General features: G+C 40.0%; 1 long non-coding RNA gene across 16 annotated transcripts in view; it reads left to right on the top strand.

Annotated features, from left to right (window-relative positions):
- Positions 1-13545, top strand: part of LOC107210176 — a 34278-nt gene extending 20733 nt beyond the window's left edge. For 8 of the 16 annotated variants that reach the window (XR_004499255.1, XR_004499250.1, XR_004499256.1 and 5 more), the window contains 2 exons: positions 1852-1915; positions 2152-4942. This is a non-coding gene — a long non-coding RNA (uncharacterized LOC107210176). Of the gene's footprint in view, positions 1-1851; positions 1916-2151; positions 4943-8188; positions 9270-12092 lie in introns of those variants that run through there. The other 8 variants (XR_004499259.1, XR_004499258.1, XR_004499248.1 and 5 more) reach the window with 8 other exon arrangements.

Genomic DNA, 13545 nt, shown 5'->3' with positions numbered 1-13545 from the left:
GTACTTTCACATCCCATAGTAACTTTGAATCATCCTCACTGTCACTGACATTTATGGTCTTCTACTATCATCCCATTTTGTTTATGTTTAAAGTTCATTCAGTGTCTTCTTCCATTAGGGCTCTGTAACACATTCTCTGTCCTAATACCTCTTGTTGCCTTTTTCTTACTCGGCCCATCAAAAGTTTCTATCTGTCACCAAAGAGGTAGTTTCCATGGAAACTCTGAAGAACAGGCTAAGTTAATGAGGCATAAAATGAAGACTGTGTCCTCAAGCTCACCCATTTTGAAAATCTAGGTCAGCAATGTTTGCTTAAAACATTCCACTCTTCTAAAACCATGTTCACTTGACTGTTAAGGATGTAATAAAAAGAGAAGCTCTAGTATATCCCAAACTTAGCATGTTTAATATAATACTGGATGTTCATGTGAATAAACTACTTTTACAATTTCTCCCAGCCTGTTTTCCCTTTCAGTTTCCTTGGATAACCCATAGGCATTTAGTTTTATCATCCAGTTACTTATCTTCACCAAACATTTACTCTGGCCATCATAATCTGACTTTCAGGTAGTGTTCAAGAAACTTGCTATGGTCTCACAAAGGGCAGGAGGTATTGGCTCTATCATCCCTTTTAATGTCATGTATAGGATCTACAAGAATGAAAGAACATTCTACATAAAAGCCCAATTCAGTTTTAGCCTGCACAACACAAAGGCAGAAGCCCAGTAATGAAACCAATGCTGAAATTGGGAATTTGATTTCCTTACTGTTGATGTTGTCTGATCCCAGCCACCAACTACAAGTACCAAATGCTGATCTGTTGAAATGCAATGGACTGTGCTCCAGTAAATGATTTATTGCATTCAAGGGGTTTCCTTAGTGAGAATCACAGTTTCTCTCAGGAGAAGAAACAGCCATACCAAGTGTTAGTGCTAAAATATGCTGTCAAGTACATAAGGTTATGGAAGGCTGCCTCAAAAAAGCTGCTGTGGAGGGAAATAATGCTGATGATTGCTCGTCATTTCCTCTACTAATTGGAAGCAGATGTAATCAGTTGCAGTCAAATACCTTTTGAGATGCATTTATATTACCCAATGATACCCAAGTTTTTGGGCATCTGATCTCCACTATTTCTCTCTAATTTATACTGACTGAGGGCCTTCAGAGCTTTGGGTAGTTGAGTGATGACCTGCTCCTGTTAAAAGGTAAGGTCCTGTGGAACACAGAGTTTTTTTTCCTGTTTTTTCTGCTCACAGTGGATGGTGATGGGATTTCAGCTATTGATGACAAGCAAGAAGCAAAGGTTAAAAAAATACCTATAACCTCATGACTTCCTGAGAAAATAAGGTGCACATGATGACAGCTTACAAAAAAAATCTGCTGTCCTAGTAAAAACCTAATGCAATCCACCCCATGTTCCTTGTATTATCAAATATCAAATCTGAAGTAAATCAGGCCTTTTTCTGGCCAATTCCCTTTTCTCTGCCTAAATCCCTATGTAATGTGTTGATTTAGAAATTATGTACGGCCAGGACAGTTTGAACAACATCTGAAGCAGAACAGCAGCCCCCAAAAACACTTCAATGTAATCCAATTACACTAATTAAAATAATTATTTCCACTTAGTTTGCCACTGAACTGCTTGCTTGGCACAACTAGAGTCAGTGCATACAAAGGTCAGGTGCAGCCTCTCCAAACTCTAGGGAAGAAATAAAAAAGTAGTGTAGCAGAATGCAAGTCTCTAGATGCTGTTTGTGGTTTGGTTTTGCTCAAGTGTGTCAGTTAAGAACAGGCAGGTGGAGAGCCTCCAACTTGTTTCTTCTTGTTACACACAATGCTTTCCCCCCTCAGCTCTTAGTCCACTCCTCTGTTGTGCTGCAAACTGAACTCCCAGCCTGGAAAATTTTCTGCAATGGTAAGTTTTGAAAGAAGATGTGCTAAAAACTTGAAATGTTTCTGCAAATGGGTACTTTGTGGCACTGGTTCTAGAATAAGAATCATAAGGTAGACAGATTGCCCTCCAAATTTGCAATTTTTGCGTCTGCTACTTGTGCTTACAACTTTTGCAGAATTCTGGAGAAAAAAATCCATCCATTTTAGAAAGAAACAAATAGAGACATAACTGTCAAACTTATTTTCTATTTTTTTCAGTGAGCCTAAAGGGAAGTTTCCTTCAACTTGCTCTATGTTGTCAGTATAGCTTTGTCTCCAGAACTTTACAATTTTCCAGCATGCCTGTCTGCTGCCAAATCCTTCCCTTGACACAACCACAGAATAAAAAAATCAATTGCTTTCCTCATTTGAACGTCCAACAAGCCACAGTGGCTTTCTTAACTACTGCCTTCTAGGAAGAAGCACAGAAAGTAGTCCTCAGTCATGCCCACTGAACAACCATAGGAAAGAGCCTGATTTAATTTTATCTTGTATCAGCACAGTAGACCTCTGATATTACCTTGAATAATGCCTCTAACTGGGTACCTCAGCAAGCTGTTGGATCCTTCAAAGTGCCACCATTCCTCTCCTCCACACAGGACAGCAAGCCATTCTTCTCCTCTGCTAACCTAGGACCTGGGGATTGCTGCCTCACCATCTACATTTAGCCAGAACAAATGCAAAAAAACCCACAGAGTTTTGGAGCTCCCAAACCAACAGTAACTTTGGTACAGCAGATGCTGCTATAAAGGAACCTGGTGGCTACAACTGGGACACTGGTGTTTTTTTCATATGACCTCATGTCGTCACTCACTATCTAATCTGTATCAAAAGAACAAGGCCACAATGTGCATACTGTCACTATTTCCCTGTGCCTTGGACTTCTACATTCTATGGACATCTGAGCCTTTTTTCTGCAGTTACTGTACTCATCAGGAGGTATGAGGTTATCTGTCAGTATGTCTTCATTCATATATGCAAAAACTTGCAGGTGAAAAACTGGTGAATTTGGATTAGCCTTGAATTCTGGGGCGAAGTTGAAGAAGTTGCAAACAAAACAAATACAGTCATCAGTCAGCTCTCAGATTATGACAATAATGGGGAGAAAAAAAATTAGCCTATTCAGTAGATCGATGGATCTATTGATCTGTCTGGGGAGAACATAAATAATGGAACATATGCCAAGCACATGTGAATAAAAGGAACAGAGTAATCCATCTCCAAATGGCACTTGCTGATTTGTTGAATGTATAAAATACGCTCTTACAATCTATTGATTGTCATGGAATTGGATCAAAGCATTGATCTCCTTGCATTGGCACTGCTCTGGCCAGGGCCTAAAAGACCAAAATATATGACAAATCCCAGCTAAGAATCTTTTAGATTCTATTGCCTCTGTCATTCTCACTCAGAGGGTTTTTGGTGCATTCACTTATGTTTCTCCAGAACCTCTGAGTTATCTTTAATCAAGACTTATCTGTTGATGACAAACTGCATTCTGTCATTCAGATGTCCTACTCCTGTCCCAGGAATGCAGCTAGATTAAAGATTGCCTTGTCCCAGGAAGACTGTGAGATCTTATTCCATTCTCGTGTTACATCTTGGCTGGGCTCCTCACAGTCTTTGCTGACAGCTTTAACAAGCAGGGCCATGAATTTATTGCAGCTTAATTTGAATTTATCTGCAAAAGATGCCACCTGAGACTAAACATTTGTGTATCATTTTGCCTGACTTTAGAACCCATCAACTCTCTCCCCAGGAAAGTGGTGTATTGATATTAACCATTCCTCTGCTCATGCTTATTGCCATTCACTGATCCTCTGCAATGGCAAACATTGCTCCAGGCTCATCCTTTCCCTTTGCTCCTGGTGGACAGATTTAGTGATCTGAGTGAGGGCAGAGAGCATACTAATTAAATTCAGATATTGAATCTAAATCAGGAGGTGCTGCAAATGCCAGGGAAGCAGGGAAAACACAGTTCAAAAGGAATTCATAGCCCCTGGGACTAAATGGAAAAATCTGTCAGAATGCAAACAGAAATGTTTGGGTAAAGAGAAATAACATGAGAGATACTTTCACAACAGAATCACTGCAAAATTTTGATGTTAAATGGATTGTAGAAAGTAAATCAGATCAAAGCTTCAAGTATAATATGGCATTAATGAAAACACATGATTCCTTCATCATTATCCTTCATCAGAGGCAGAACACTTTTCTATATTCAATTTACTCCCAGGTTGCTACAGGCCACAACTGCATCCATAAAAGCCAAAGCATAAAAGGAAAATCAAAAGTGATTTCTAAGGATAAATCTTAAGGATTAAATGTGAGTGACACAGCCAAATGGATGGGGAGGGAGTAAAAATATTGGTAAGAACCTGCTAGGAAAACTACCATGGATGGGAGGAAATTGCAAAAGGTATGGGGGCTTAGCTAGGAAAAAAAGTGAGTCAGACTTTGAAATAAAGGAGGGTCCAGGGTTACTGTCCAGAAAATGGTGAAGTTGAGAGGTTCACCTAAAATACATTCTCCAGGGACATAAGTATGATGGCTGATGTAAATCGGAAAGGGGCTAAGGGGTAATAGAAAGAAAACATTTTTGTATTTTTTATGCATAAAATAGCTACATTTTTAAGCACCAAAGGATAAATCCTTCGATGGACTAGAGCACTGCAGCTGCACCAAAGTCTATCAGTTTACAGCAGCCAAGATCTGGCATACCTACCATAATTCACACTGGGTTACAAACTGTAATTACCCCTGCCTCCATCCAGCAGAGTTCCCTTGCTCTTTATATTTGTTAGTCAATACATGTTTTAGGAAAACAGAGCTGAAACAGAGCTTTTGGATTGTCTGATCACTGTCTTACAGTGAGCCATAACTACTCCATCTGACAAACTGTAAAATGACTGTGGTTGCTTGCTCCCACTGCTCTTTGTAAAAAAATCCCCCTGTATTACTTGTCAGAGAACCTAAGAACAAAAATAACAAAATCCATTTTAAAAACCTCCCTCTTTGTTTGTTAGCAATGTTCTTCTCTTACTCCGGTGTTTACCTCTCCATCGAGAAAGAGGGGTAAATGCCCCTTCTAATTACAGCTGATAAATTAGAGGAATGGTGACTTTTGCTAAAGAACTGAAGATGTTTCTGTATGGCTTCTTTGGGATCATTTTCATAGCTGGCACTTTGAAATGGACCATACTCACATGGCCCCAGAAGGGCCAGGATTGTCAGGACCAGTCATGAAATAAACAAATATTTTGTTTACTTTTATTGGGAAGTTAACAGTATTGAGTGGCTGGAGATACCAGACTGAAACCCTGATCCAGATGAAGTCAGCATCAGTTCTGCCACTGGAGATGATTCTCTTGCATCTGCACACCTCATCTGCCTTTGCTCCTCTGTACCAATATTCCTCCCCCATCCTAGGTTCATATCAGCAAACAGCTCTTGTCCCCCCCCATTCCAGCCTTCCCACATACTTTTAGAAGGCAAAATTGAATGACCTTTCACCAGGCCAGAGTACCATCCTCCACATTCAGTGGCGCCTAACTTGCCCTAGGTCCTCAGCAATAGGTTTTTCACAGGGTTAATGATTTTGGGAAGCTCTGAAATGCATTAGCACAGAGAGCAATGTAGAACTGAGGTCATGCCAGGGGGAGGTGGAAGCCTCACGAGACTGGCCTGACCACAATTGTCCCAGAAAAAGGGCATTCACCCCATTCCAGACAAGAGGGGGTGGAGAGAAAAAGAAAAAAATAAAATTAGGCCCTATCTTATAAAAAGTAGTAGAAATTTAATTAGAAGTAATGTTGTACTTCACATGCAAGGAATTGCACAGACAAGTAATAAACTTTATAATACCAGGGCAAAAGTGGACTGGGGAGCAAATTCACTCTTCAATGCTGCACTCTAGAGTAAATAAGGAAATGAAAAGTCTTGCTGAAATCCATTTTCTCTGGCAGGTATCTTCAATGATGTTATCAAAACAAAGATTCTAGAAATCAAACAGATTTATGGGCAGTGATAATAACAGATCATTTGATACATGTGGAAAAGTAACCAAGCTTTCAAACAAACCCTTCAGCTCCAAGGCAAAAGTGTCTAACTTAACACTAAACAGAGGCTAGGGAGGCCTGAGATTATATTTATGCTTAGAAATCCACCTTTTTGAAAGTTCTATATTTGTTTGCTTTTGTAGGGCAATTTTCTGCTCAAGTCCTAAGCACATCATCACACACTTTCTTCTGCACAGACTTCCCCTTTCCCTCGCCTTCTGAAACAGCAAACCATCATGAAGAATAGTCTTTGTTGTTCCTGTCCAAGAGCTGCATACAGGGGAAGGCAAACAGAAGAAGGTTTCTGTGTTACAAGATGTAGATTAGAGAGGAAACCCAGCATCCTTTATCAGGTCATGCAAGTTAAAGAGGAAGGAACTGGCTCTCGATGTTTCACATGCTGCATGCCCATGAATACCTTGTAAATATTAACTAATCCTCGTGGAACCCCTCAGACAAGTTAATGTAAACCATTTATATGTAGGCAAACAAACAGCAAGAGTGTCCAGAACCCACCTGGGCGCTTTGTCAGCGACTCAGGAACTGGAGTAGGTCAGTCAAACATCTTCCAACCTTCTCTAGTGCACTGGCTTCAGTGTCATCAGAAAACAAAACCAGTATCATGTTAAAGGTCCAAGCATGGCCCAATCCTTTCAGACAAGCTGGGACATAAAATTTCATGGAAATCTGTGCTCGGATTGTGGGATGAGAGCAGTTTTAAAGGGTTGGGAGAAGAAACTAGGAGAAAGGCTGGCCATTTCAGCTCAGCTTTAGAAATTTTGGTTTTCTTCCAGGTGTGACTCAGTAAAATTTGCATATGTGGCATTTACATCCACACAGACATCAAAGAAATTCTTAATTTAGAGAATTCTCATCACTAAGACTGACAAGCTAAAAGGCATTTTCCCATGAAAGGCATACCCTCCTTGTGTGTCTAATCCAGGAATTTAAAGCAGCACTTCAATAACTAAATTTACACCATTATGTTCTGTCTCCTCACTTTATTTAATTTCCCTGATTACTAAGGAACGAATTCCATTCCTTATTTGAGCTGGTGAGCACAGAAAAATGCCTTTTTTCTTCCTTTTTGATAGGAAAAGTTTTTGTTGGCAACAAGAACCTGGCCAGTTTTATCCAACTTTCCTGCCTGAATTATGAAACAGAGAGAAGGCAGCAAGAGAAGATGTTTGGCCTCTAATTCTATAAAATCCAGTGGCTTGGAGGCACTGAGACACAGTTTAGTGCAGTAGAAGTAAGGGAGTCCTCATGTATCTAGATGAAATAAATTTGGTCTACATTTGATAGCTGAAAATTCAAACACTTTAAAAGAAGTTACCTTAGCAAGAGAAATGATGGCTCAAAGGAAGTGAGGAACATGTAACAATTTGATATGGAGATGGGATCCAGGATTCCCATGGTCTGTTCCCATCCCTGCCATTGGCCTCCTGTGAAACTAGAAGGCAATCACTCAACAGCTTTTCCTTCAGTTTATTCTTCTTTATAGGATGTTATAGGACTTAAATGCAGGACTTCACAGAGGATGTGTTCCTACAATTCATTATGTGGGCTGCAATGCACCAGCTTGTGCTTTGACATCATGGGCTGAATAGTGCCTGAATTGCTCCATGCCTTGGTTTTCCACTGACACAAAGAGAATATTCACGTGCTTTGAGATCTTGGATGGAAAAGAAATGCAAACACAAAAGTGCTACTCTTCTATTGAGAGGAAGAGACAGTTAAATTCTGCCCTTTTGCTTTCCTACTCTATTGGGATTGGCATGAAAACATAAAGATGACAGGCTGGGCCCCATTCTATTAAGATTTAAATTTAGTAAGGAACTGGAAAATTACTGGGAGCCTAATGTCTAACCTCAGCCTCAGAAGCAAATATGCATAATTCTTGTTCCATAGCTAAATTTGAGTGAATTACCAAATGTTGGACCAATAAAAGAGCTGTCCAACACAAACCTTATCTGCCTGAGATGCACATATCTGCTTACAATATCTTTTGTTAGTTAAACAAAACAGAATTATTGTTGCTAAGAAGTTAATATTGTTTAAGATTCACTGGCTTACACATAGAACACTTTCCTGAGTTCCCCCAAACACATTCCTTTTCTGTTCTCTCCATTTCTTCCCCCTCCCCCCCTTTTTTTTCCCCTTTATACTGACTTGGCTAATGCTGATGTTTTCTTTAGGTAAACTTGCTCATAAGGTGATATGAACTGTGAGGCAGACAAACATTTCAGCTGATACAGTGAAGGGTAAATAGCTGTTTGGATCAGAGCAAACAATTCATCTGAAGAGCAAAATATAACTGAAGTAATTCCCCAAGCATTGAACAGGAGCCTACTTGCTCTACCTCCTACCAGCTCACTCTTTTCTTGCTTCCAGCCTTTTAAACCAGTGTTGCCAGTGTCCAAAATTCCTTCATCCAAAAACCGACTTATGGCAAAATAAATCAAATCACAATGTTCCAATGCCTCTGTGAATGAATAAACACCCTTCAATGCTTTCTGTGATGTATTTTTAAATTTGATCATCTCTTCTAGTGCTGGGACAGGACATGCCACAAACATCCACATGAAAATGAAAATAAAAAGAAACACTTAATAGCCACAGGAGTATCAGTCAAGAAGCCAGATGTAAAGTACATATCTTGCAGGAGGACATCACTCCGAGGCAGCTGCCAATTTCCCTCTGATAACAGCAAAGCTACACTTGGTATTGATCTGCTAAAACCACCCCACCCTCTCCCTACATTTTCCATGTCCTGCTGCAGTGTAAGGGCTACCATTAAAAGCACACTTCTGTCAGGGCAGTTTCACCTGCCTTGTAGGTGTCTGCCAACAGAACTGTGCCCAGGTGAGAGGCTACCACGCACAGCTCTGGCTGATGCCATGTGCACCAGCTGCCCAGAGCTGCCTGCTTTGTGAGCTCTGAGAGCTCCAGGGCCCTTGGCCACAGCTATCTGCAGAAAGCTGTGCAGGGTAAATGAGGGCACAGCAACCTCCCTGCCACTGTAACCAGACATCCTGAGCATCTCCCACCAGCCTGCAGTGTGGGCAGGCACAGATATGCTGGGGGGATGTGGGCGAGACATACTTTTAAAACCCAAGAAGAGATGTTCTGCTCTCACAGAAAAAGCACTGATAAGAGCCACTTTTTACAGCATGTGCTTTTCCATCAGAGGTTCACAACTCAGATGCTTGGCTTTCACTGGCTACCAATTTTTCTGGCCTAAGGACTAATAAAAAACATTTTTGAGAGTCTGAAAAATGAAGCCTTTCATTTTACACACAAAACAGAGAATCTGAGATAGCAGTGGAAGCTGCATGATCTAGAGATCAGTCTAAGGGTCTGTCAGACCTTTAATGGGTTTCATTCCACAGGCTGGCAGTGAGCAACCCCTTAAGCCATGAGAAATCCTTGTAACTAAACCACAAGCAAACTCCTCTCCAGAAAGGGGACTGAATCCAACTAAAACTCGTGGCCCATGCACAAATTCACTCTGAATTTCTCCTGGCACCAAGCAGGCTTCATTATGAGGATAATGTTCAGATCTCAGTGTGCATCACAGCCAAGTGGGGACAGGTGAAATGAGCTGTCTCTGCACTGAATGTGTTTGACACCACTTGCTAACTCTTCAAGGCAGAGAGGTACAAGATATGCCCCAGCATCACAGAAATGGCTAGCAAAACTAAAATATGATCATGAAATATGTTGACTGAGTTTGTCTTGCAAAGAAACTTTAAAGTCTGGCTCTTAGGGACTCCTAAAATAGCATTTCCCAAAGGCTCACAAAAAACTACAGTGAAGTAGTCAGTGAAGATACATCATTGCCCCATCCTGGGCAGAATTAGAATATTTCATCACATGTCATCAACCACTAAAGGAAGAAAGCACATGGTGACTCATTGTGGGTGAGGTGGTAGGGATCAGTGGCTTCAGAGCATGAGGAATTACTCTGCTTCACAGTTGTGTCCACTGGGAAATCACACATGGCTGTGACATACAGCACAAACCATTTGTAACACCCCCACATTGCCTTGGAGTTTGGGTTTTGTTGTGGTTTTTTTAAGTGTATTTCACAGAATCTCAATTCAAATGTGAATTTAAGAGCTAGATGGAGGAACGTGTTCTTTTCAGATCAAGGAAGATCACTTAATAAAATCAGATTAAATGAAACATTAAGAGATGCCAAGATCAAAGAGTTTCTCATCTCAGAAAAGCCTCCCTACTCTATGGTTAGATACAATCACAGCAGAACATAACTAAAGAGATTCAAAGCACCCATAAAAGAAAATGAAAGGAAAAAAAAATGACAGAACAGTGCCCTAGATCTAAATTGCAGGATTATTCCCTTCTGCCTTCAAAACTTTATATAATCTCCTTTCTGAATCAATTGGGGTATCCCTTTTACACCGCAGAGTGTGAGCACTCTCTGGAACCAGAAACAGATAAACGTCCCAGGAACTAAAGGCTGACAAACCTCCTACTTGTTGATCCAAAGCATAACTCTTTCAGCAGCTTGCACAGCCCTAAGCACAGAGGATTGTACAAATACACATTATATGCACATTCCTCAACTCTAAGATGGCCCAGACACTCCATCCCTGCAAGGGGCACAAAGGGAGAGCAGGTGACATGTGACAAACAGGACCTGTCACACCACTGGGGCTTGGGATAGAGGGAATGGCCAAGCAGGAGCAGATAGGGGGCTTCTCAGTGCCAGCCCAGGGCAGTGTGTGCTTCCATAAACCCATCACAAACCCATACCAGGAGTCTTCCTACACAAATCCCTCTCTCATGTCACCGCAATGCTCTCTCCCACTCTCCTCTGAGAACCTCCCTCAGGTTCACTGCCATAGACTCTTCCTCGCACTAGTCCAGCTCCATGACAGCTCCTATGACTTTCCCCTTTCCTCCAGCTCTGTTACATAAGCTACTACCTGCTATTTTAGATTATACATAGCAACATGATGATGAAAACAGAAACAGCAAGTTTAGGTTAATTTCCCTCCCTCCCCTCTTTGTTTGGTTTTCTGGAACTACTTCATCCCAAACATTTGTAAATAGTGCTTGGAGTTACATTCCAAGTTTCAGCAGTAAACATTAAACTATCTAATATATATATAGAAGGATGCCTGTTCTTCCAGTGTATCCAGGCAACCTTGCAATACAAAGTTAAAGCACAGCTATTTGTTCAAAAAGTGTTTTCACAGCTATTTCCTCTTCCCCACCCCCCCTTGACTTTTTCCACTAGGCACTACTTGTGTTTATCATCTGGAGATTCTGTTCCCTTTTTTCTTTTAAAAAACTTTATAACAGCTCATTTTAAGAGCAGAGAAGAATAGACATTTAGCCTATAATAAAGCTTGATTTAGTCTGTGACAAATAAAAGGAAATAGAAAAAATTTAACAAGAGCACCTGAATAAAACTCCTTTGTCGCATGCTTGGTAACACTGGAATTAAGATAATTTCCAAATACTAAGGAAATCAGAATGCTGGAAGGAAGGAAGAAAACCCCATTTACACAAACAGTAAAGCAGGCTGAAAATGTGGTTTAATGCATCCTACATAACACTAGTTGAAGGTTTCAGAACAAAACAAGTTTCCTCAGAGAGCAAAGGTCAGGCTGAACTAAAGTTTTCTTAAAAGAAGAATATCAATTTTTATTAAATCTTTCAATTGAGAGCTCTTTAGAGTAAAAAGCCAGCATCTCAATAGGAAGTGCTTTTCATTTCAAAATGTCAATTCAAAATGAAAAGTGTTATTTTGACATATTGGACACCTTTATTTTGGTAGGCAATGTTGACATTCTGTGTTGTATCTTATTTGAAAACCTTCTCAGAACATTTTTCCACTATATGGCTCAAAATTTAAACTTTTGCCTCCTGTTCTGATCAGAAACCATCTTTCCTGCTTATTAAAGTTTTCTTCTGGGCTAAAAAGTCTGCTGAACATTCCCTGATTTCAGTGCCATTCTTTTCTCATGAAGTGCTACAGTACATAGTTGACATGTTTTTATCAGAATAACAGTCAAATACTGCACATTTTGAAAAAAAAAATTGAAAACATTTATTTTTTTCATCCTTTAGGGTGAATGGAGAGGAAGAATAAAGACACTGCTCTGAAGATGTAACCATGTATTTTGGCAATAGCATTCTCATGGCATCTTTTGCACAGCTACCTGTGTTTTCCCGCTATCTTCATATGCCAAACAAACTAAATAGTGGGTGACACTAAAGTTATGAAATCAACTCTTACTTCCTTTTGAGAAGCAAACCCCACTTCCTGAATGATAGTTTTTGCCTTTACAGAATCTGCAGATGTGGGGTCATGTAGATGAGCCAGGAAAATGAGCCTGACACAAGGAAGAGCTGGAAATTAATGTGCTACATTTATGAAGTACAGAGCAGTTTGCACATCTCAAGCACTGAGAATGAACTTCCATTGCCTTTTCCGGGCAACTTCAGCTTCCAGCAAAGCGCCTCTTCCAAAGTGTTTTGTTCCTCAATTTACCAAAAAGGAAGCAATGGGCACGAGGACAGAAGCTGATTTAGTAAGCAGACTCCTATTGGGCAAGTGGCTTTTCCTGAAGTTGTTTATGCTGAGAGATGACTTTGAGAAGCTGAGGGCAGCAAGGGAATATAGTTTATTATTTGGCCTCAGAGTTGCTGTGTAATTTGTCTTCAAAGTCCTGGCATCCAGAAGAAACTTCAGTCACAGTTTTTCCTTACTTCAGTGCTGAATCTTGTTTTGTTTTGGTTTTTTTTGTTTCCTTGAATAGATAAAGGCTTTGGGTCTTTACTAACTGCTTGAGCCCACAGGGTGGTGTCTAAGAACAAAGGCAGTAGGTAAGACCCACCACAAATTTATTCATATTTTGAAGAATTCCTTAATTCCAGCATCTTCCCTAAAGGATATGCTGGATTCCACTAAGTTGCTGGGATTGGTGAAACAAAACTCTTGGTTAGTGATTTTCACTTGCCAGTGGCATCCTATAAAACTTAACCCCTAGGTCTTTGATGCTACATTATAATTATCTCTCCCAGTGACAACACAAGAAGGGCATCAATAATTTCTTAAATTCAGTTGTAAAATATTTGAACAAATAAAGTCCCTGGCAAATAAAATACCTAATAAATATCAAGAAAGATGCTGTTAAAATACATCAGTTTTCCAGGACCTGATTACAGCAGTGATAAAATACTAAAAAAGATAATTGTGTAGATTCCATTTTCCTATTAGTTACCAATTAAAAAAAAAAGAAAAAGAAAAAGAAAGAGAGAATATAACCCAAAGAAAGCAAAACATTCCTAGCAAGTTACCAAAAGTCTCTGAAATACATCAAATGTCTGTTAAAGCATAGCAAGACATTTCCTATTTAATTGCTCCCATACATCAAGGCAAGCAATGGTTAAAAGGAACAATTTCTCATTGTTATAAAATACAGGACTCAGGCAGAAAGTCAACAGTCCTGCTCATGCTTCCGGTGCAACAGAACTTTCTCTTTTTTTTTTTTTCTTTTTTTTTTTTCTTTTTCCTTTT

The sequence above is a fragment of the Parus major genome, chromosome 12 (genome assembly GCF_001522545.3).
Source record: "Parus major isolate Abel chromosome 12, Parus_major1.1, whole genome shotgun sequence".
NCBI lineage: Eukaryota > Metazoa > Chordata > Aves > Passeriformes > Paridae > Parus > Parus major.
This window is presented reverse-complemented; position numbering and strand designations above follow the sequence as displayed.